This window comes from Hemitrygon akajei, chromosome 7 (assembly GCF_048418815.1).
Source record: "Hemitrygon akajei chromosome 7, sHemAka1.3, whole genome shotgun sequence".
Lineage (NCBI taxonomy): Eukaryota > Metazoa > Chordata > Chondrichthyes > Myliobatiformes > Dasyatidae > Hemitrygon > Hemitrygon akajei.
The window spans coordinates 107,071,939-107,092,964 of NC_133130.1; the positions used below are offsets into that span (position 1 = coordinate 107,071,939).

The following is a 21,026-nucleotide window of genomic DNA, read 5'->3' on the forward strand; positions in this document are numbered from 1 at the left end:
GCATCGTACTGTAAGGACACAGATCTTTACTACAGCCGGCATCTTACTGTAAGGACACAGATCTTTACTACAGCCGGCATCGTACTGTAAGGACACAGATCTTTACAACAGCCGGCATCGTGCTGTAAGGACACAGATCTTTACTACAGCCGGCATCGTACTGTAAGGACACACATCTTTACTACAGCCGGCATCGTACTGTAAGGACACAGATCTTTACTACAGCCGGCATCGTACTGTAAGGACACAGACCTTTACAACAGCCGGCATCGTACTGTAAGGACACAGATCTTTACTACAGCCGGCATCGTACTGTAAGGACACAGATCTTTACTACAGCCGGCATCATACTGTAAGACCAGATACCTTTACTACAGCCAGCATCGTACTGTAAGGACACAGATCTTTACTACAGCCGGCATCGTACTGTAAGGACACACATCTTTACTACAGCCAGCATCGTGCTGTAAGGACACAGATCTTTACTACAGCCGGCATCGTACTGTAAGGACACAGATCTTTACTACAGCCGGCATCGTACTGTAAGACCAGAGACCTTTACTACAGCCAGCATCGTACTGTAAGACCACATATCTTTACAACAGCCGGCATCGTACTGTAAGGACACAGATCTTTACTACAGCCGGCATCGTACTGTAAGACCAGAGACCTTTACTACAGCCGGCATCGTACTGTAAGGACACAGATCTTTACTACAGCCGGCATCGTACTGTAAGACCACATGTCTTTACAACAGCCGGCATCGTACTGTAAGGACACAGATCTTTACTACAGCCGGCATCGTACTGTAAGACCAGAGACCTTTACTACAGCCGGCATCGTACTGTAAGGACACAGACCTTTACAACAGCCAGCATCGTACTGTAAGGACACAGATCTTTACTACAGCCGGCATCGTACTGTAAGGACACAGACCTTTACAACAGCCGGCATCGTACTGTAAGGACACAGACCTTTACTACAGCCGGCATTGTACTGTAAGACACAGATCTTTACTACAGCTGACACTGTGCCACAAGGGACAGACCTTGACACTCCATCTTAAAAGTTTCTTCTCCCAGGTATTTTTAATCTGATCAGCCATTCTAGTTAATCCCCATCACCCTTCACACCTATCTATTACCCCTTACTTGCCAGTAAGCTCTTTTAAACCACTTTTCATATTGCTGTTACATTGTAAATACATGCTGGTATTTATGTATTTATGCAAATTTTATTCAGTATCTATACTTTAACCCCTGACTTTATTCGTATATAATTCTTTATAATTGTTGAATGTTGTTGTTTTTTGTTGCATGTCACACCCTGACCAACACACCACAACAAATTCCTAATACCCATAAGTGTATATGGTGAATAACGTTGATTCTTGACCTTTCATCCTTTCTCCTTTGACCAAAATACGCTCATTAGGAGAGTGACTTGTACATTCTGCGAGACATACAATTTCACAGATGTCATTAGAAATCTTGCTTCTTTTACAAATGCTTCTTCCTGAATGAACTGTAAGCTATCCTTAAAACACACTCAGTGATCACTTTACTGGGTACACCTATACCCCCGCTCATTAATGCAAATATCCCATCAGCCAATCAAGTGGCAGCAGCTCAATGCATAAAAGCAGGCCGACATGGTCAGGAGCTTCAGCTGCTTTTCAGACCAAACGTCAGAAGAAATGCGATCTAAGTGACTTTGACCGTGGAATGATGGTTGGTGCCAGATGGGGTGGTCTGAGTATCTCAGAGACCGATCTCCTGGGATTTTCACACACAACAGTCTCTAGAGTTTACAGAGAATGGTGCGAGAAACAAAAACACCCAGTGAGTGGCAGTTCTGTGGGTGAAATCGCCTTGTTAGTGAGAGAGGTCAGAGGAGAATGGCCAGATCAGTTCAGGCTGACATAACTCAAATAACCGCTCATTACAGCAGTGGTGAGCATCTCTAAATGCACATGTCAAGCTTTGAAGCAGCAGAACACCACAAACGTACACTCAGTGGCCATTTTACCAGGTACTTAATCAAGTGGCCACTGAGAGTAGATTGACAATTATATACTACAGGGAATACAGAGGCCAGGTTTACCGACATTAATAAATATCTTCGTAGTATTTTACTGGTCATCGTTCTCTTGTGCCTCTGTTTAACAAGAAGCAAGCAACATGGAAGGAGACTAAAGAGTGATTTAAGAAGGGTTGCTATGGGAACATCATCTGTCCACGGGCTGAGCTGTCACCCGACACTCCCTCAGCTCTTCAATGGAATCCCAGACAGGGCATGTCAGACAGCAATATAAACCCTGAGACTGAACAGACCACTTGAGTCTTGAGGGTGATCTGAAAAGGTCCATTTAAAGCTGTGTGTTCTGTGCCTTTTCATAAAACCCAGTGCAGGCTCTCCACCACACAATGTCGTGCCAACCTTTTAACCTACGGTAAATCAATCTAACTCTTCACTCCTACATCACACTCCGTTTTTCTATCATCCCTGTCCCTATCAGTTTTTTAAATGCCCCTAATCTATTTGCCTCCCTCACCACCCTTGGTAGGGTGTTCCACACACCCACTGACATGCCCCCTATACTTTCCTCCAATCACCTTAAAATTATGCCCCTTGGTATTGGCCAGTTCTGCCCTGGGACTCTGAGTTCTTTTCCAGGTTGCTGGTTTGCACTGGAGACGAGCCTCGAGTCCTTACCCAGCCGTGGAATGAACGTAATGGGATGACACTACTTGACTGCTGTTCTTTCCCATTCTAGCTCCCGTACCCTTTGTGAGCAATTATTTCTCGTGTCCATTGCTTTCGTTATTTGACTATGATGTTTGCTTAAGGGTACATCCACTCCATGAAAAAGTGTTTGTCAAATGTTTCTTGGTAACGATAACAACAACTAGCATCTACAAGAACCTTTAACGTAATGGAATTAACAGGGGCCTCATAAAATCCTAACCTAATCTGACAATGAGCCACAAGAATTATAACAGACCACTTGCAATACCAGAGGAAACAACACACTGGACTATTGCTACACCACCAACAAGAATGCATACCGTGCTATTCCACGCCCTCACTTCGCGAAGTCTGATCACCTGGCTGTACTTCTACCCCCTGAGTACAGGCAGAGACTGAAGACTGCAGCACCAGCAGTGAGGACCAAGAAGGTTTGGACAAGGGAAGCACAGGAGCACCTACAGGACTGCTTTCAATCGGTGGACTGGACTGTATTCAGGGATTCCTCTTCGAACCTGGATGAGTATGCTGTAGTTGTTACCGACTTCATTAAAACCTGTGTGGATGAGTGTGTGCCTACAAAGACTTACTGAACATTCCCAAACCAAAAGCCGTGGATGAACCAGGAGGTACGTCGTCTGCTGAAGTCTAGATCTGTGGCATTCAAGTCTGGTGACCCAGGCCTGTACCAGAAAACCAGGTATGATTTGCGGAGCAAACACAAGGAAATCTGCAGATGCTGGAAATTCAAACAACACACACAAAATGCTGGTGGAATACAGCAGGCCAGGCAGCATCTATAAGGAGAAGCACTGTCGACGTTTCGGGCCGAGACCCTTCGTCAGGACTAACTGAAAGGAGAGATAGTAAGAGATTTGAAAGTAGTGGGGGGAGGGGGAAATGCAAAATGATAGGAGAAGACCGGAGGGGGTGGGATGAAGCTAAGAGCTGGAAAGGTGATTGGCAAAAGTGATACAGAGCTGGAAAGGATCATGGGACAGGAGGCCTCGGGAGAAAGAAAGGGGGGGGGAAGCACCAGAGGGAGATGGAGAACAGGCAGAGTGATGGGCAGAGAGAGAGAAAAAAAAACAACTAAATATGTCAGGGATGGGGTAAGAAGGGGAGGAGGGGCATTAATGGAAGAAGTTAGAGAAGTCAATGTTCATGCCATCAGGTTGGAGGCTACCCAGCCAGTATATAAGGTGTTGTTCCTCCAACCTGAGTTTGGATTCATTTTGATAGTAGAGGAGGCCACGGATAGACATATCAGAATGGGAATGGGACGTGGAATTAGAATGTGTGGCCATTACAGAGACTTGGATGGCTAAGGGACAGGAATGGTTACTTCGAGTGCCAGGCTTTAGATGTTTCAGAAAGGACAGGGAGGGAGGCAAAAGAGGTGGGGGTGTGGTACTGTTGATCAGGGATAGAGTCACGGTTGCAGAAAAGGAGGAAGTCATGGAGGGATTGTCTACTGAGTCTCTGTGGGTGGAAGTTAGGAACAGAAAGGGGTCAATAACCCTACTGGGTATTTTTTACCCAATAGTAACAGGGACATTAAGGAGCAGATAGGGAGATAGATTCTGGAAAGGTGTAATAATAACAGGGTTGTTGTGGTGGGAGATTTTAATATCCCAAATATTGATTGGCATCTTCTAAGAGCAAGGGGTTTAGATGGGGTGGAGTTTGTTAGGTGTGTTCAGGAAGGTTTCTTGACACAATATGTAGATAAGCCTACAAGAGGAGAGGCTGTACTTGATCTGGTACTGGGAAATGAACCTGGTCAGGTGTCAGATCTCCCAGTGGGAGAGCATTTTGGAGACAGTGATCACAATTCTATCTCCTTTACCATAGCATTGGAGAGCAATATGAACAGATAAGTTAGGGAAACGTTTAATTGGAGTAAGGGGAAATATGAGGCTATCAGGTAGGAACTTGGAAGCATAAATTGGGAACAGATATTCTCATGAATTGCATGGCAGAAATGTGACAAATGTTCAGGGAATATTTGCGTGGCGTTCTGCATAGGTACGTTCCAATGAGACAGGGAAAAATGGTAGGGTACAGGAACCATGGTGTACAAAGGCTGTTGAAAATCTAGTCAAGAAGAAAAGAAGAACTTATGAAAGATTCAAAAAACTAGGTAATGATAGAGATCAAGAAAATTATAATGCTAGCAGGAAGGAGCTTAAGAATGAAATTAGTAGAGTTCGAAAAGGCCATGAGAAGCCCTTGGCGAGCAGGATTAAGGAAAACCCCAAGTCATTCTACAAGTATGTGATGAGCAAGAGGATAATATGTGAGAGAATAGGACCAAACAAGTGTGACTGTGGGAAAGTATGTATGGAACTGGAGGAGATAGCGGAGGTACTTAATTAATACCTTCACTATGGAAAAGGTTCTTGGCGATTGCAGGGATGACTTACAGCAGACTGAAAAGCTTGCGCATATAGACATTAAGAAAAAGGATGTGCTGGAGCTTTTGGAAAGCATCAAGTTGGATAAGTCACCGGGACTGGATGAGATGTACCTCAGGCTACTGTGGGAAGTGAGGGAGGAGATTGCTGAGCCTCTGGCGATGATCTTCACATCATCAATGGGAATGGGAGAGGTTCTAGAGAATTGGAGGGTTGCAGATGTTGTTCCCTTATTCAAGAAAGGGAGTAGAGATAGCCCAGGAAACTATAGACCAGTGAGTCTGCTTCTGTGGTTGGTAAGTTGATGGAGAAGATCCTGAGGGAAGGATTTATGAACATTTGGAGAGGCATAATATGATTAGGGATAGTCAGCATGGCTTTGTCAAGGGCAGGTCATGCCTTACGAGCCTGTTTGAATTTTTTGAGGATGTGATTAAACACATTGATGAAGGTAGAGCAGTAGATGTAGTGTATATGGATTTCAGCAAGGCATTTGATAAGGTACCCCATGCAAGGATTATTGAGAAAGTAAGGGGCATGGGATCCAAGGGGACATTGCTTTGTGAATCCAGAATTAGCTTGCCCACAGAAGGCAAAGAGTGGTTGTAGACGGGTCATATTCTGCACGGAGGTCGGTCACCAGTGGTGTGCCTCAGGGATCTATTCTGGGACTCCTTCTCTTTATGATTTTTATAAGTGACCTGGATGAGGAAGTGGAGGGATGGGTTAGTGAATTTACTGATGACACAAAGGTTGGAGGTGTTGTAGATAGTGTGGAGGGCTGTCAGAGGTTACGGCGGGACATTGATAGGATGCAAAACTGGGCTAAGAAGTGGCAGATGGAGTTCAACCCAGATAAGTGTGAGGTGGTTCATTTTGGTAGGTCAAATATGATGGCAGAATTTAGTATTAATGGTAAGACTCTTGGTAGTTTGGAGGAACAGAGGGATCTTGGGGTCCAAGTCCATAGGACACTCAAAGCTACTATGCAGGTTGACTCTGTGGTTAAAGGCATACGGTGCATTGTCCTTAATCAATCATGGGATTGAGTTTAAGAGCCGAGAGGTAATTTTGCAGCTACATAGGACCCTGGTCAGACCCCACTTGGAGTACTGTGCTCAGTTCTGGTCACCTCTATAGGAAGGATGTGGAAACCATAGAAAGGGTGCAGAGGAGATTTACAAGGATGTTGCCTGGATTGGGGAGCATGCCCCATTTGAATAAGTTGAATAAACTTGGCCTTTTCTCCTTGGAGCGATGGAGGACGAGAGGTGGCCTTATAGATGATGAGAGGCATTGATCGTGTGGATAGTCAAAGGCTTTTTCCCAGGGCTGAAATGGCTAGCACGAGAAGGGACAGTTTTAAGGTGCTTGGAAGTAGTTACAGAGGAGATGTCAGGGGTAAGTTGTTTTAAGTAGAGAGTGGTGAGTGTATGGAATGGGCTGCTGGCGACGGTGGTGGAGGCGGATAGGATAGGGTCTTTTAAGAGACTCCTGGATGGGTACATGGAGCTTAGAAAAATAGAGGGCTATGGGTAATCCTAGGTAATTTCTAAGCTAGAGACATATTCGGCACGGCATTGTGGGCCGACGGGCCTGTATTGTACTGTAGGCTTTCTATGTTTCTGTAATTCTATGTTTACTATTTGGATCCATTGCAGATTCTAAAGCGATCCTGAAGATGGCCTCACTTCACCTCCCACATCCTGAGTACTGGGTCACAGCCTCTGGTCAAAGGACAAAACAGGGCTTTAGGGCGAACTGAGTGTTGACATCACCAGCTGTTCCTTTTGAGGAAGTCAAGGTGACTTTTACCTCCCAGCAAAGGAATCAGGGTGGAACACACAAAATGCTGGAGGAACTCAGCAGGTCAGGCAGCTTCTACGGAAAAGAGCAAACAGTCAACGTTTTGGGCTGAAACTGTCCATCAGGACTTTTTTTTCCTGACCTGTCCCCAATCCAGGCAACGTCCTTGTAAATCTCCTCTGCACCCTTTCTATGGTTTCCACATCCTTCCTATAGTGAGGCGACCAGAACTGAGCACAGTACTCCAAGTGGGGTCTGACCAGGGTCCTATATAGCTGCAGCATTACCCCTCAGCTCCTAAACTGCCTGGCCTGCTGTGTTCCTCCGGAATTTTGTGTGTGTTGCTCTGGATTTCCAGCATCTGTAGATTTTCCCCTGTTTGAATAGCAGTTAGCACAATCGCTTAACAGTGCCAGCTGTAAGACTGGGGTCCAACTGTCTCTCCCATATTCCAGACGCATCATGTTAGGGTTACTGAGCTGCTGGTGCCGGCTGCGGGCTGCCCCCAGCACACCCCGTATTCTGACGGTCATCGACACATTTCACCGTGTGGTTCGACGTACAAGTTACAAATGAGGCTGGTCTTGAGAATACTGATACCCTTCAGGACACTATGATTTCCTGGCATATTCAAGAAGTTCTGTACCATACACGACTCCAACCATGATCCCAGCTCTAACCCCATCCCAAATCTCATCTGACTGACTCTATAACCCTGACCCCCCACCTTTAACCCTAATCTGAGCGTCGAACCTAATCTGTACCCCTGACCTACAGCTTATCTTGGCTGCTAGTCTTAGGAAACAGAGTCGGTACCAGGGAAGTAGAAACGTGTGGACATCATTCAGCCCTACCGCGCCATCATTCAATCAGAACACGGCTCATCTTCTACCTCAGAGTGACATTCCTACACTAACCCCCGATTCCTTGCAATCATTGATTATCTGAAGATCTAAAAGCTTATTGATCTCTATCGATAATGGTTAAGCTTCACAAGGATTTCAGAGATCCTCATGCCTCCAGGCTGAGCCAAGGACAAGTTGTGCTTGGTCACAGGAACCAGCCTGGACCAGGCATCTTGGGCCAACATCTAGATCGGGGGTTTCCGGCCTGGGGTCCATAGACCCCTTACTTAATGGTATTGGTCCATGGCATACAGATGCTGCCAGTCTCTCTGAGTGTTTCTCGCACTTTCTGCTTTTATTCAGACTTCCAGCACCTGCAGTATGATTGATTTCTGTCATGTGCTTCTCTTACCAGCCCAAACCAGGAGCAGAACTAGGCTTGACCCATTGAGGTTGAGCAAAATCTGGAGAGCAGCACTCATGGTCAAAGTCCAGAGCTTAGCAAGACCAGAGGTAGAAAACTTGAAAGGTCAAAGGCTGACATTGGCGAGTCCGTGCCGAGTGGCCGGAAGTTGGAGGCTTGATTCAGATTCAGTTTATTGTCATTTAGAAACCACAAATGCAATGCAGTTAAAAAATGAGACAACGTTCCCCCAGAATGATATCACAAAAGCATATGACAAAACAGACTACACCAGAAAATCCACATAACGTTTGGCAATCCCCAATCCAGAGTCTGGAGAGGCTGCTGCGTATTAATATCGCGCTACCGTCTTAGTACGTTCCCCGGAAAGGAGCTCCAAATCCACCAGACAAACAAGACCAAAAACTAAAGCTACAAGACCTGCACAAAACCACATAGTTACAACATATAGTTACAACAGTGCAAACAATAGCATAATTCATAAAAAAACAGACCATGGGCACAGTAAAAATAGTCCAAAGATGTTAAAGGATTATAAGTTCAAAAGAAATCACCACACGCTGGCGGCAGAAGGGAATACCCCCGCTATGGACTTCCACGGCACCGCCCGACTCAGCCTCGCAGACGCAGCACACACTGAAAGCGACCTGACTGCAGCGGACTCCGAGTCCGTCGAACCTCTGGCACAGCTTCTCCGAGCACCATCCTCTGCCGAGCATATTAAGACGGCCCTGCCAACGGCCATCGGCAATGTGACCCTAAGGACTGGGCCTGTTCTTCCCAGCAAAGTCCCGGACCAACAATGAAGAAGGTCTTCCTGGAGAATTCCCGATGTCCCTCCGTGCTCCCACGCCCGTTTTCAATCGATTATGATTGCACACGGCACCCCACTTCACAAATAACAGATAATCAGCTCCGGAGTGGCCGCTGCAAGCTGCGTCACGCCGCCATCTTGGAAATCTTGGATGTCTGCAAGTGTGGGAGTTCAGGCCAGAGACCGGAGCTTGGAGCATCAATGTCTGTGAGATTGAGAGTCTGAGGCCGAGGACTGGAGGCCTGGAGGCAGCCTGTCCTGGGGTTGGAGGCCTGTGTGTGTGAGGGTGAGAAAGGTGCTTGTTGTGCTGGACATCGTAGGCATGCTATGTAGGCACTCGAATGTGCAAAGACACCCCCGGCTTATCCTTGTGCGTGTTGGTTGCTAACGCAAACGATGTAATTCACTGGATGTTGTGTCCTGCCTGTAGTTAATAAATCTGAATCTGAACGTCAGCCTGAAATGCCCAGGGATGTATGACCGCACTCTGGGCAGGAAGAGTTCAGTGACACACTGCCATCTACTGGAAACTCCTCAATATGTCTGGGGAAAATGAGGGTGTTGCCTAATTAAATTTAGAGATTGATTTTCCGCTGATCTGCAGAAAACATTCCTGTTCTAAACCTCAATAGTAAGCAAACCCCTGGAATAGGAAAAATTCCATGGAACACGGTAACGCAGTGGCTACAATGCCAGTGAGACGGATTCCATTCCACTGCTGTCGGTAAGGAGTTTGCACGCTCTCAACGTGACCATGTGGGTTTCCTCTGGGTGCTCGGGTTTCCTCCCACAGTCCAAGGTGCAAGGGTTTGTCACGTGGGTGTAACTGGGTGGCTCAGGCTCATTGGGCTGGAAGGGCCTGTTACCGGGCTCTATCTCCAAATAAAATAAAGAAATAAAGGCAGAAAACGTTGAGCAACAGAAGCAAAATGCTGGAGGAACTCAGCAGGTCAGGGAGCTTCTATGGAAAGGAATAAACAGTGGACATTTCAGGCACTCAGCCCAAAACATTGACCATTCATTCATCTCCATAGTCGCTGCCTGACCTGCTGAGGTCCTCCAGCGTTTTGTGTGTGTTGCTCTGGATGTCCAGCGTCTGCAGAATCTCTTGTGTTCAGAAAACACTGACATCACTCAGAAGGTCAGGAATGTTCTGTAGAGATAGAAACAGTCATAGTTTCAGCCTGATGACCTTATTAAAGACACTGATCTGAAACAATAGTTCTCTTTCTCTTTCTTTACAGCCCCAGCGATCACCAGTGGGGCTCCATCCCGTCACGACATGGTTCATCTCCAGATGGTCCGGATTCCTCCCCATTCCAAAGACATGCGGTTAGGTTTAGCATTTGTGATATTTGTAAACTCGCTGTGCTGGAGCCGGGAGCCTGGTGACCCCAGCACTGTCCTTGGTTGTTGAAGCATTCTGTTTTGATGTTTCGATATGCATATGACAAATAAAGCTGATCTTTAGATCCATAATCTTTAAAACCCTCCTGTATGATGATGAAATTGCTTGAATGACTCTGTTTTGATATGTTGAGATATGTCTGGCTGGGAATACAGGTAGGGTTCCTGGAATAGTGATTAGTAAGATATCACCTAGAATGTTTTATACAGTGGAAACGTTCCTGCAGATTGGAGGCTGAAGACTGAATTATCTATACTTTTTATCAAAGGAGGGAGAGAGAAATCAAGAAACTACAGACCAGTTTGGTAGTGTAGTCACTCGAATTGAGAATGATGTCCTAAGGGGCTGTCTATCGGTGCCTGCAGAGGCCAGTCTGGGATCCACGTATTCCGGTGCAGTGTGGGCAAGAGTCTCCCCTTTCACAGCTTACGCTTGTTCTCTGCGGCTCAATGAAAGTAATTCTCAGGTAACACAGCTCCTTCTTGAACAGATTTCCTCCAGAAGTGTCTACTGAGTGCAATGTCTTCCCCGTTTTCAGATGCAATGTTGGATTTCTTCAAGCTGAATTTGATGAGTGTGTGGAATAATTAACCTAATCTCATACTGAGAAATTTGTTAGAGGCTATAAAGGATTGATAATATGCTTAAATAAATGTAACATGACCTCCGGAAAGGAAATCTGTGTTTGACAAACTAACTGAGTTTGAGGATGGGACTTTGAACAATAGATAAAGGGGAACCGTTAGGCGTGGTATGCTCAGCATTCAGGTTTTGCAAAAGATCCACGTACAACTGTAGGTTATCGGTCACAACGTATCTGCACGGCTTGGAAATGGATTGACAGGAAACAGAAACAAGGAATGAATGAATCTTGTTCAGCGTTGCAGATTGTAACTGATGGGATATCTCAAATTACTCAATATTACCTATCAAATACTGAAAGGCCTGGACGGAGTGGATGTGGAGAGGAGTCTGGGACCGGAGGGCACAGCCTCAGAATAGAAGGATGTCCATTTAGAACAGAGATGAAGAGGAATTTCTTTAGCCAGAGGGTGGTGAATCTATAGAATTCATTTCCACAGACGGCTGTGTGGAGTCATTGGGTATACTTAAAATGGAGGGTGATGGGTTTTTGATTAGTCAGGATGTCAGAATAAGGCCATTTGGCCCATCAAGTCTGCTCTGCCATTGCTGATTTAATATCCCTCTCCGTAACTGCTTTCTCTCCGTAACCTTTGATGCTTTAACTAATCAAGAAGATTTCAAACTTTGCTCCCAGTTGGAGCAGTACAAAAATTTACCATTACATCTTCTTCACTACAGCTAAATGAAGTGGTGAAAAAGTGTTGACAAAGTGACAAAGAGTTGGAATGTCATGCTAGAGCTGTACAAGACAGCGCCTGGGGTATTAGCTGCGTTTCTCATCACTGTTCTGCAGGGAGGATGTGATTATGTTAGAGAGGGTACGGAAGAGATTTATAAGGATGCTGCCAGGAGAGACTGGATAGCCCGGGACTGTGTTCCAGGGAGCAAAGGAGGCCAAAGAGTGAACTCACAGAGGAATATAAAATTATGAGGGAGAATGTTGCCAGGACTTGAGTTATAGGGCGAGGTTGGCCAGGTTATGACTTACTTCCTTGGAGCCTGGGAGACTTTATAGAGATGTACAAAACTATGAGGGGCATAGGAACGATGAATACACACAGCCTTTTTCCCAGGATAGGGGGTCTAAAATTGAATATTGAAAGACCTAAGTAGTGTGAGAAGCTGGAGGATAGTTAACGTTGTTCCATTGTTTAAGAAAGGCTCTAACAATAAGCTGAGAAATTAGTAGCAGGAAAGTTATTGGTAGGTATTCTAAGGGACTGGATATATGAGTATTTGGACAGGTAGGGACTGATTAGGAATAGTCAACATGGCTTTGTGTGAGGTAAGTCATGTCTTAGCAAGCTTAGAGAGTTTTAAGAGGAAGTTATGAGTCAGTAGATGTTGTCTACATGGACTTCAGCAAAGCATTTGACAAGGTCCCGCAAGGAAGGTTGGTGAAGCAGGTTCAGTCACTTGGCATTCAATATGAGGTAGTAAATTGGCTTAGCAGAAGAAGCCAGGCAGCGGTAGTAGACAGTTGCCTCTGTGACTGGAGGCCTGTGACTAGTGGTGGGCCACAAGGATCAGTGCTGGGTCCATTGTTGTTTGTCGTCTGTAACAATGATCTGGATGATAATATGGTAAAGTGGAGCAGGCAGTTTGCGAATGACACAAAGACTGGGGCTGTAGTGGACAGCAAGGAAGACTACCAAAGCTTGCAGTGGGGATCTGGACCAGCTGGTGAAATGGCCTGAAAATAGCAGATGGAATTTAATGCAGACAAGATGGGGTGTTACACTCAGGGAGGACCAACCAGCTGAGCAGTAGAACAGAGGGATCTGGGAATACAGATCCATAATTCCTTGAAATTGACATCTCAGGTAGATTGGGTCCCAAAGAAAGCTTTTGGCACAATAGCCTTCATAAATCAGTGCAGGAATCAGGATATTGTGTTGAAGTTGTATAAGACATTGGTGAGGCCTAATTTGGAATATTGTGTGCAGTTTTCATCACCTATTTACAAAGATGTTGCTGGGAACCGAGGACCTCAGGTATTGAGAAAGGTTGACTAAGTTAGGACTTTATACCCTAGAATGTAGAAGACTGAGGGGAGATTTGATGGAGGTTGTCAAAACGGTTGTTGTGCTGTGTCCATGTGGTAGTGTAGTGGGTCATGCTTGTCACTCTCACTTTCAGCTTCCACCTCTGGCTAGCAGTCTTGTAAAAAGGAGAGCTGAATGTGTAGGTCTCTCCCTGCCAGTACACAGCCTCTCCGACAGCAAGCCTCGCTGGCGACACATGGAAACTGAACTCCTCTCAGACTCAGGCTGAACTACGGAGGGTGGGGAGGAGGTTTGTCCTCTGCAGGCCCACTGGTGTGTGGACATGCCCTGGTGCTCGTGAACCAGATCCCCAGCTACGGGTAAATAACCCCACTGCCTTGTGGGCAGCCTCGGGAGAGACGAAGGCTACAGGAGTAAACCCAGACAGCAAATCCGGAGTGGAGCCCCCTGAGGTGGCTGGACCTCATTGAACATCCTTCCGGCAGCTCCTGCAGCCAAGCTGGTTCCAAATGTCTTGCTTCATAAGCTTTCCTTTGGACTACACTGGTGAGGCTGGGAGGGGGATCTTGATGACCAGGCATCTCAGGATCTCCCTATCTTCCGCCCAGGCTTGTGATGACGATCATCACCCATTGCCCTTCGAGACAGACACGTGCCAACCATACAAGTTTATGAGGGGTTCAGAGAGGATAAATACAAGCAGGCTGAAATTGGGTGAGATTGGAGCTAGAGGTGATAGGTTAAGGGTGAAAGGTGAAATGTTTATGGGGAACATGAGGGTGAACTTCTTCACCCAGAGGCTGGTTAGAGTGGAAATGTAGATGCAGGATCAATTTCATAATTCAAAAGAAATTCGGTTAGGTACATGGATGGGAGGGGTGTGGAGGGCTACGGTTCAGGTGCAGGTCGATGGAACTAGGCAGATTAATGGTTAAACATGGTTTAGATGGGCAGAAGGGCCTGTTTCTGTGCAGTAGTGTTCTATGACTGGACATGGAGAAGATGTTTCCTATGCTGGGGGAGTCTAGGACCAGAAGGCACATCCTCAGAATGCAAGGACATCCTTCCAGAACAGAGATGAGGAGGAATTTCTTTAGCCAGGGTCTGGTGAATTTGTGGAATTCATTGCCAATGACAGCTGTGGAGGCCAAGTCATTGGGTATATTTAAAGCAGAGATTGGGAGGTTCTTGATTAGTAAGGGTGTCAAAGATTACGGAGAGAAGGCAGAAGAATGGGCTTGAAAGGGATGATAAATCAGCCGTGATGGAATGATAGAGCCGACTTGATGGGCCGAATGGCCCAATTTGATCTTATTGTCTGTTGGTCTTAAAACCAGAGGGCATGTTTAAAATGAGATGGGAAAAGTATGAAGGGATGTGTGAGGCCTCCTTTCCCTGCCTGTTCCTGTGCCTGTTCCTGTGCCTGTCCAAACATACCTATATATTCCATCACCACCAGGACAATACAGCCCCTACCCTTGGGAGAGTAGGCCCAATTGCAGACAAGAACAGTCCCTGTTACTTCCATATTCAAAGGAACCTTTTGATAAGACCTTAAGATATAGGAGCAGAGTTTTCCCATTTGGCCCATTGAGTCTGCTGCATCATTTCATCACGGCTGATTTATTATCCCTCTTATCTCCATTCTCCTGCCTTCTAGCAATAAATTTCACTGACTCGTCACCTTCTGGCTAAATAAATTCCTCCTCACCTCTGTTCTGAAGGAATGTACTTTTATTTCAAGGCTGTGCCCTCTGGTCCTAGACTCTCCCACTATAGGAAACATCCTCTCCACATCCACTCTATCTAGGCTTTTTAATATTCATTAAGTCTCAATGACACTCATATTGATCAAGAACCTATGAACCTGCGCTTTAGACAGACCCAGTGACTCGGCTTCCACAGCCCTCTGATTCGCCACACTCTGGCTAAAGAAATTCCTCCTCTTTTCAGCTCTAAAGGGATGTTCCTCTATTCTGAGGCATAACCCTCTGTGATAAGGAAAAAGTGACAGCACCACTTGCAATTTATAATTACAGATATTTATAAAGACCTAAATGAACATAATTAAAAAATCACTACAGAAACTTGCCCTGCATTGCTAAGTAAACAGATATCAAAATGTTACTATAATTATGCTGATAAGAAAACCTATTTTAAAATTGAACCTTCAACTATGTTCCTTTCGCTGTAATTAAGCTTATCATTTCAAAGCTTTAAAAGAGATTGGACTGCAAGTTTGGACTCTGTTATGACCTGTTGTTTCAGCTCTGTAGGTGTTGACAGGTTGAAGCTTGTATTTACACTTACATTGTAAATACAGGCATCTGGTATGCAAGCTCAGCTTGTTACTGTTGCTTGGAGGATGTCAAGACATCCCAGTGATACAGCTTACAATATACACAAAATGGCCACTTTATTAGATACACCTGCACACCTGCTCATTAATGCAAATATCTAATCAACCAATCATATGGCAGCAACTCAATGCATGAAAGCACGCAGACATGGTGAAGAGGTTCACCTGTTGTTCAAGCCGACATCAGAGTGGGGAAGTAATGTGATTAAGCGATTTTGACTGTCGCATGATGGTTGGTGCCAGACAGGGTGGTTTGAGTATCTCAGAAACTGCTGAAGTTCTGAGATTTTCACACAAAACAGTTTCTAGAGTTTACAGAGAATGGAGAGCAAGACAAAAAAAAAACATCCAGTGAGCAGCAGTTCTGTGGGTGAAAATACCTTGTTAAAGAGAGAGTCAGAGGAGAATGGCCAGACTGGTTCAAACTGACAGGAAGGTGACAGTAACTCAAATAACCACACATTACAACAGTGGTGTGCAGGAGAGCATCTCTGAATGCTCAACATGTCGAACCTCAAAGTGGATGGGCCACAGCAGCAGCAGACCACAAACGTACACCCAGTGGCCACTTTATTGAGTTCAGGCGATACCTAATAAAGTGGCCACTGAGTGTAGTTCAGTGGGTTTGCTGAGATGCCACAGAATGTCAAAATGCAAAGAGATTTGGGGTTTGGTACGCAGGTGTGCCAAGTAATTATTAAGACTAACCAATTTGGCCTTTATTGCAAAGAATCGTAACGAGAGCTTTCAGAACATTGGTCCTCATAAGTCAAAGTATTGAGTAAGGGAGTTATGATGTTATGGTGAAGTTGTATAAGACATTGGTGATACCTAGTTTGGAGTATTGCCTGTAGTTCTGGTCGCTTACCTGCAGGAAAGTTATCAATAAGATTGAAAGAGTACAGAGAAAAGTTACAAGGATGTTGCTGGGACTTGAGGAACTGAGTTATAGGGAAAGGTTTAATAGGTTAGGACTTTATTCCCTAGAGAGCAGGAGAATGAGGGGAGATTTGATAGAGATATATAACATTATGAGGGGTATAGATAGGGCAAATGCAAGCAGGCTTTTTCCACTGAGGTTGGTTGAGTCTAGAACTAGAGGCGATAAGTTAAGGCGATCATGAGGGAAATTTCATCACTTAGAAGGTGGTGATGGAACAAGCTGGATGGATCTGGGCTTGATTTCAACATTTAAGAAAAGTTTGGGTCAATATATAGATGGAAGGGGTGAGTGGGCTATGGTTTAGGACAGGTTCATGTGAATAGGGAGAATAATAATTCAGCATAGACCAAGGGGACAAAGTCCTTGAACAGAAAATCCTGCAAAGAGCAGTGGATGCCACCCAGTCCATCACGGGTAAGGCCCATCCCTACCATTGAGCACAATACAGAGCATTGTCGCAGGAGAGCAGCATCCATCAGCAGGGCTCCCACCACCCAGGACAAGCTCTCTTCTCACTGCTGCCATCAGGATGAAGGTACAGGAGCCTCAGGACCCACACCATCATGTTCAGGAACAGTTATTACCCCTCAACCATCAGGCTCCGGAACCAAAGGCTCAGCTTCACTTGCCCCATCTCCAACATCTTCTCACAACCGGTGGACTTTCAAGGACTTTTCACCTCATGTTCCCGATACTTTTTATTTGTTTATTTATTATTATTATTTCTTTCTTTTTGCATTTGCACAGTTTATGTCTTTTGCCCACTGGTTCATTGATTCTGTTATATGGATTTATTGAGTATGCTGGCAAGAAAGTGAATCTCTGGGTTGTATTTGGTGACATATGTAAACTTTATTAATGAATTTACTTTGAACTTTGACAAGATGGGCCAAAGGATCTGCAGTTAAATCTAAACTAGCCATACATTTAGTGAGGGCTGGTGTCAAATCAGCCTTGCGTTGACATTCTACCCAACTGCCTATACTAATTTCACCCCCCCACCCTGCCCCCGCCATGGGTGGGTGAGGCATGCCAGCCAGTCTGTAGATAACGCACACTGTTTTTGATCAAGATGGCAGGCAAATCTGTATGCACAGCACTGAAACCTTAATTGTTATCAGCTATAGAAAAACATACCAGAGTTAATTTCCAAGGAGTGGTGACATAACGCTTAGACGGCTCCTGTACTACAGGAGGGTTGTCTTCCCAGGAAAGTGGTCCATATCACATCTTTCCATAATGCAAAGCCACTTCATTTGTGCACGTGTGAAGACAAGCCGACTGGAAACACACCCCCCCAGGTTCAGCCGTCAGGCTCCTGAACTGGTGTGGATAACTTCACACCCCAACAATGAGCTGACTCCACACCCTACAGGCCCACTTTCAAGGACTCTGCAACTCATGTTCCAATATTATTCATTTATTTGTTTTGATTTTGTTTTTGCACAGCTTGTCTTCTTTTTGTACATTGGTTGCTTGTGTTTGTTTGTGTGTGGTTTTTCATTGATTCTGTTGTATTTCTTTGTATCTACAGTGAATGCCCGCATATCTCAGGGTGCAAGCTGGTGACATACTGATAACTTGAACTCCTTTTAAATAAAAAGCTGCATTGATTTATTTACCATCTTTTTTTCCCGCACATGCCTCATGAGAATAAATTTTATTCTGTACTTTAGATTAAATTAAATTAGATTAAAGGTTCTGTATTTTAGATTTGAGAATTTTGTGGAGAATTTCTGTAATCTGAACAGCTGTAAAATGAGAGTCGCTTGCAATGGGATCGTTCAAGGGATGAGAAGATCATTTCAGCTCTGTTGGATCTTCAAGGAAGCTCAAATAAAATTTGTAAACTTACCTGCCAGAGGATTTAGGAGATTTGAATTGGTAGGAAGTCACCCTTCCTTCCCAAGCTGGGAATGAGATTTTAAAAAAGCTATGACTTTGTTGTATCATTAGTGATAGATGTATGGTACTGGGCAAAAGTCCAAGGCACATATATATAGCTAGAGTACCTAAGACCTTTGCACAGTACTGTAGTAATCTTACATATTGCACTGTACTGTAGTTGCAAAAAAAACAAATTTCATGGTGTATGCCAGTGATGATAAACCTGATTCTGATATGGGTTTCTATTGTGGACTGAGAGTGGGAAAGGGCAGGGAGAGGGGAATCATGGTTGGGAAAGGGGAAGGGAGAGGGGAGGGAGCGGGAAGCTCCAGAGAGACATTCTGTAATGATCAATAAACCAATTGTTTGGAATCAGATGTCCTTGCCTGGTGTCTCAGGACTGGACATACCTGTACCTGCGCCGTCCCTGGAACTCCTCCTCTGCCACCTGTCCCACCCCCCTCCCATGGCACTCCACCTCACCATTCCCAACATCCTTTGCACCCAAACTCACTCTCCACTCCACTTTGACAAATACTGTAGCTATATATTTGTGCCTAAGACTTTTGCACTGTACTGTACATACTTAAATAGAGCTTTGTCAGCTTTGGACTGATGTCATTGTAATCATCTGGATTTGGAAAATAATAGATAAATATTCTTGATTTTAATTGTATCCGAGCTTGAAAGAGATGAATGTTGCTGAACAAACTGTAATCATATATATTATATTATGCAGATAAGAAATTAATAAACAACTTGCTTAAAAGTTGAGCCTTCTGTGTTATTTCCTTTCTTCAGATTAGACTTTGCACTTTAAATGTAACAACATCTAACGTGTGTGAAACTGAGCTCTATAGACAGACAAACACACACAAAATGCTGCAGGACCTCAGCAGGTCAAAGTTCAAAGTAAAATTATTATCAACGTACGCATATATCACTATATACAACTCTGAAATTCTTTTTCTTGTGGGCAATTCACCGTAAATACAAAGAAACACAATAGAATCAATGAAAATTATCACACAACAAGCAGACTGTCAAACAAACTGTTCATTTCATATATAAAAGCAACAAATATCCAGAGTTCCTGAAATTAAGTCCATAGGTTGTGGGTACGGTTCAGTGTTGGGGTGAGTGAAGCTGAGTGAAATTATACCCACTGGTTCAAGAGCCTGATGGTTGAGTCTATTAACTATTCCTGAACCTGGTGGTGCTGTTATGATCCCAGTCCCCTCCTTCTTGAGAATCGCAAGATCGCTATTAATTCGGGTCTTGGACCCAGGAAATGAGAGAGAATCCTCAGCCAGACAAAGCAATGGATTTGGCCATTGTTTCTTGGAGACACCTTTGTGGATTGCGATCCTATGCTACGTGCCAGCTCTCAGGGCAACGTGAACTGGGCTATGTGTACACCCTCGGGCAATGTGGGCTGGGGATTGCATCACCCCATCCTGATTGACATCTACAACCCTGCAAGTCAAGGTAAAAGGGGGGCTGCAGGGGGCAGTCCCCTAGCGACGCACCAGAAGGAGACACCATCGCTCATCGCTCCCGTGATAACGGGAAGCTATTCGGAAGCCACGTGTGGTCCGTTTCCCCTGGTCTGGGGAACGGGTGGCTGATAACACTGAAAAGGACTTTGAACTAACAACGGGGAACCCACGTTCCCGATTCAACGGTTTGCGTCCTAAAAGACTGGGCAAGTTTCTTTTCTCACAAAACCTCTCTCTCTCTCTCTCTCTCTCTCTCTCTCCAACAAGTGAAACCCAGCGGTCCCCGAAAGGCTAAAGCCTGCATGAACTCGAGAGACTTTTATATTTCCATCGGACAATATTTTTACCCCTAGACAAAACGATAGAGCTACTTCTTATTGATGATTATTACTATACCCGCGCTTTAGATTGAGTATTGACGACGTATATTATCTGAATGTTTGTATTAACCTTACTTTTGTGCCCCTTTATAAATAAAAACGTTTAAAAATAGTACCATCAGACTTCAACGGACCTCTCTATCTTTGCTGGTAAGTGACCCAGTTACGGGGTTCGTAACAGTGCAGATACCGAGGGTCCCGTAGTAGTGAGAAGAGAGCATGGCCTGGATGCTAGGGTCCCTGATGATGGATGCTGCCTTCTTGCAACAATATTTTGTGTAGATGTGTTCGATGGTGGGGAAGGGTTAACCTGTGATGAACTGGGTGCATCCACTACTTTCTGCCGGCTTTTCTGTTCAAGAGCGTCGGTGTTTCCATACCAGGCCATGTTGTAACCACTCAGATTACTCTCCTCCGTGCATCTATAGAAGTTTCTCAAAGTTTAGATAACATGACAGATCTTCGCAGACTTCTAATAAAGGGGATGCACTGTTGTACTTTCTTCATAATGGCACTTACGTGCTGGGCCCAGAACAGACCCTAAGAAGTGATAACAGTGATGCTGACCCACCCCGCCTCTGATCTCCCTGATATGGACTGGCTCATTGACCTCTGCTTTTCTCCCCCTGAAGTCAAAGTTAGTTCTTTGGTTTTGCTGACGTTGAGTGAAAGGTTGTTGTGGCACTATCCAACCAGATTTTCAGTCTCCCTCCAATGTGCTGATTGGTCACCACCTTTGGTTTGGCCGCGGACGGTAGCATCATCGGCTGTGCTTAGCCTCACAGTCATAAGTGTAAAGCAAGCAGACTAGTGGGCTGAACACATAGTCTTGTGGTGCATCTGTG

General features: G+C 45.0%; 1 long non-coding RNA gene across 1 annotated transcript in view; it reads left to right on the forward strand.

Annotated features, from left to right (window-relative positions):
* Positions 1-18,549, forward strand: part of LOC140730032 (uncharacterized) — a 49,626-nt gene extending 31,077 nt beyond the window's left edge. The window contains exons 2-3 of the long non-coding RNA XR_012099489.1: positions 10,299-10,386; positions 17,950-18,549. This is a non-coding gene — a long non-coding RNA (uncharacterized lncRNA). The remainder of the gene's footprint in view (positions 1-10,298; positions 10,387-17,949) is intronic.
* Positions 18,550-21,026: the final 2,477 nt, after the last annotated feature.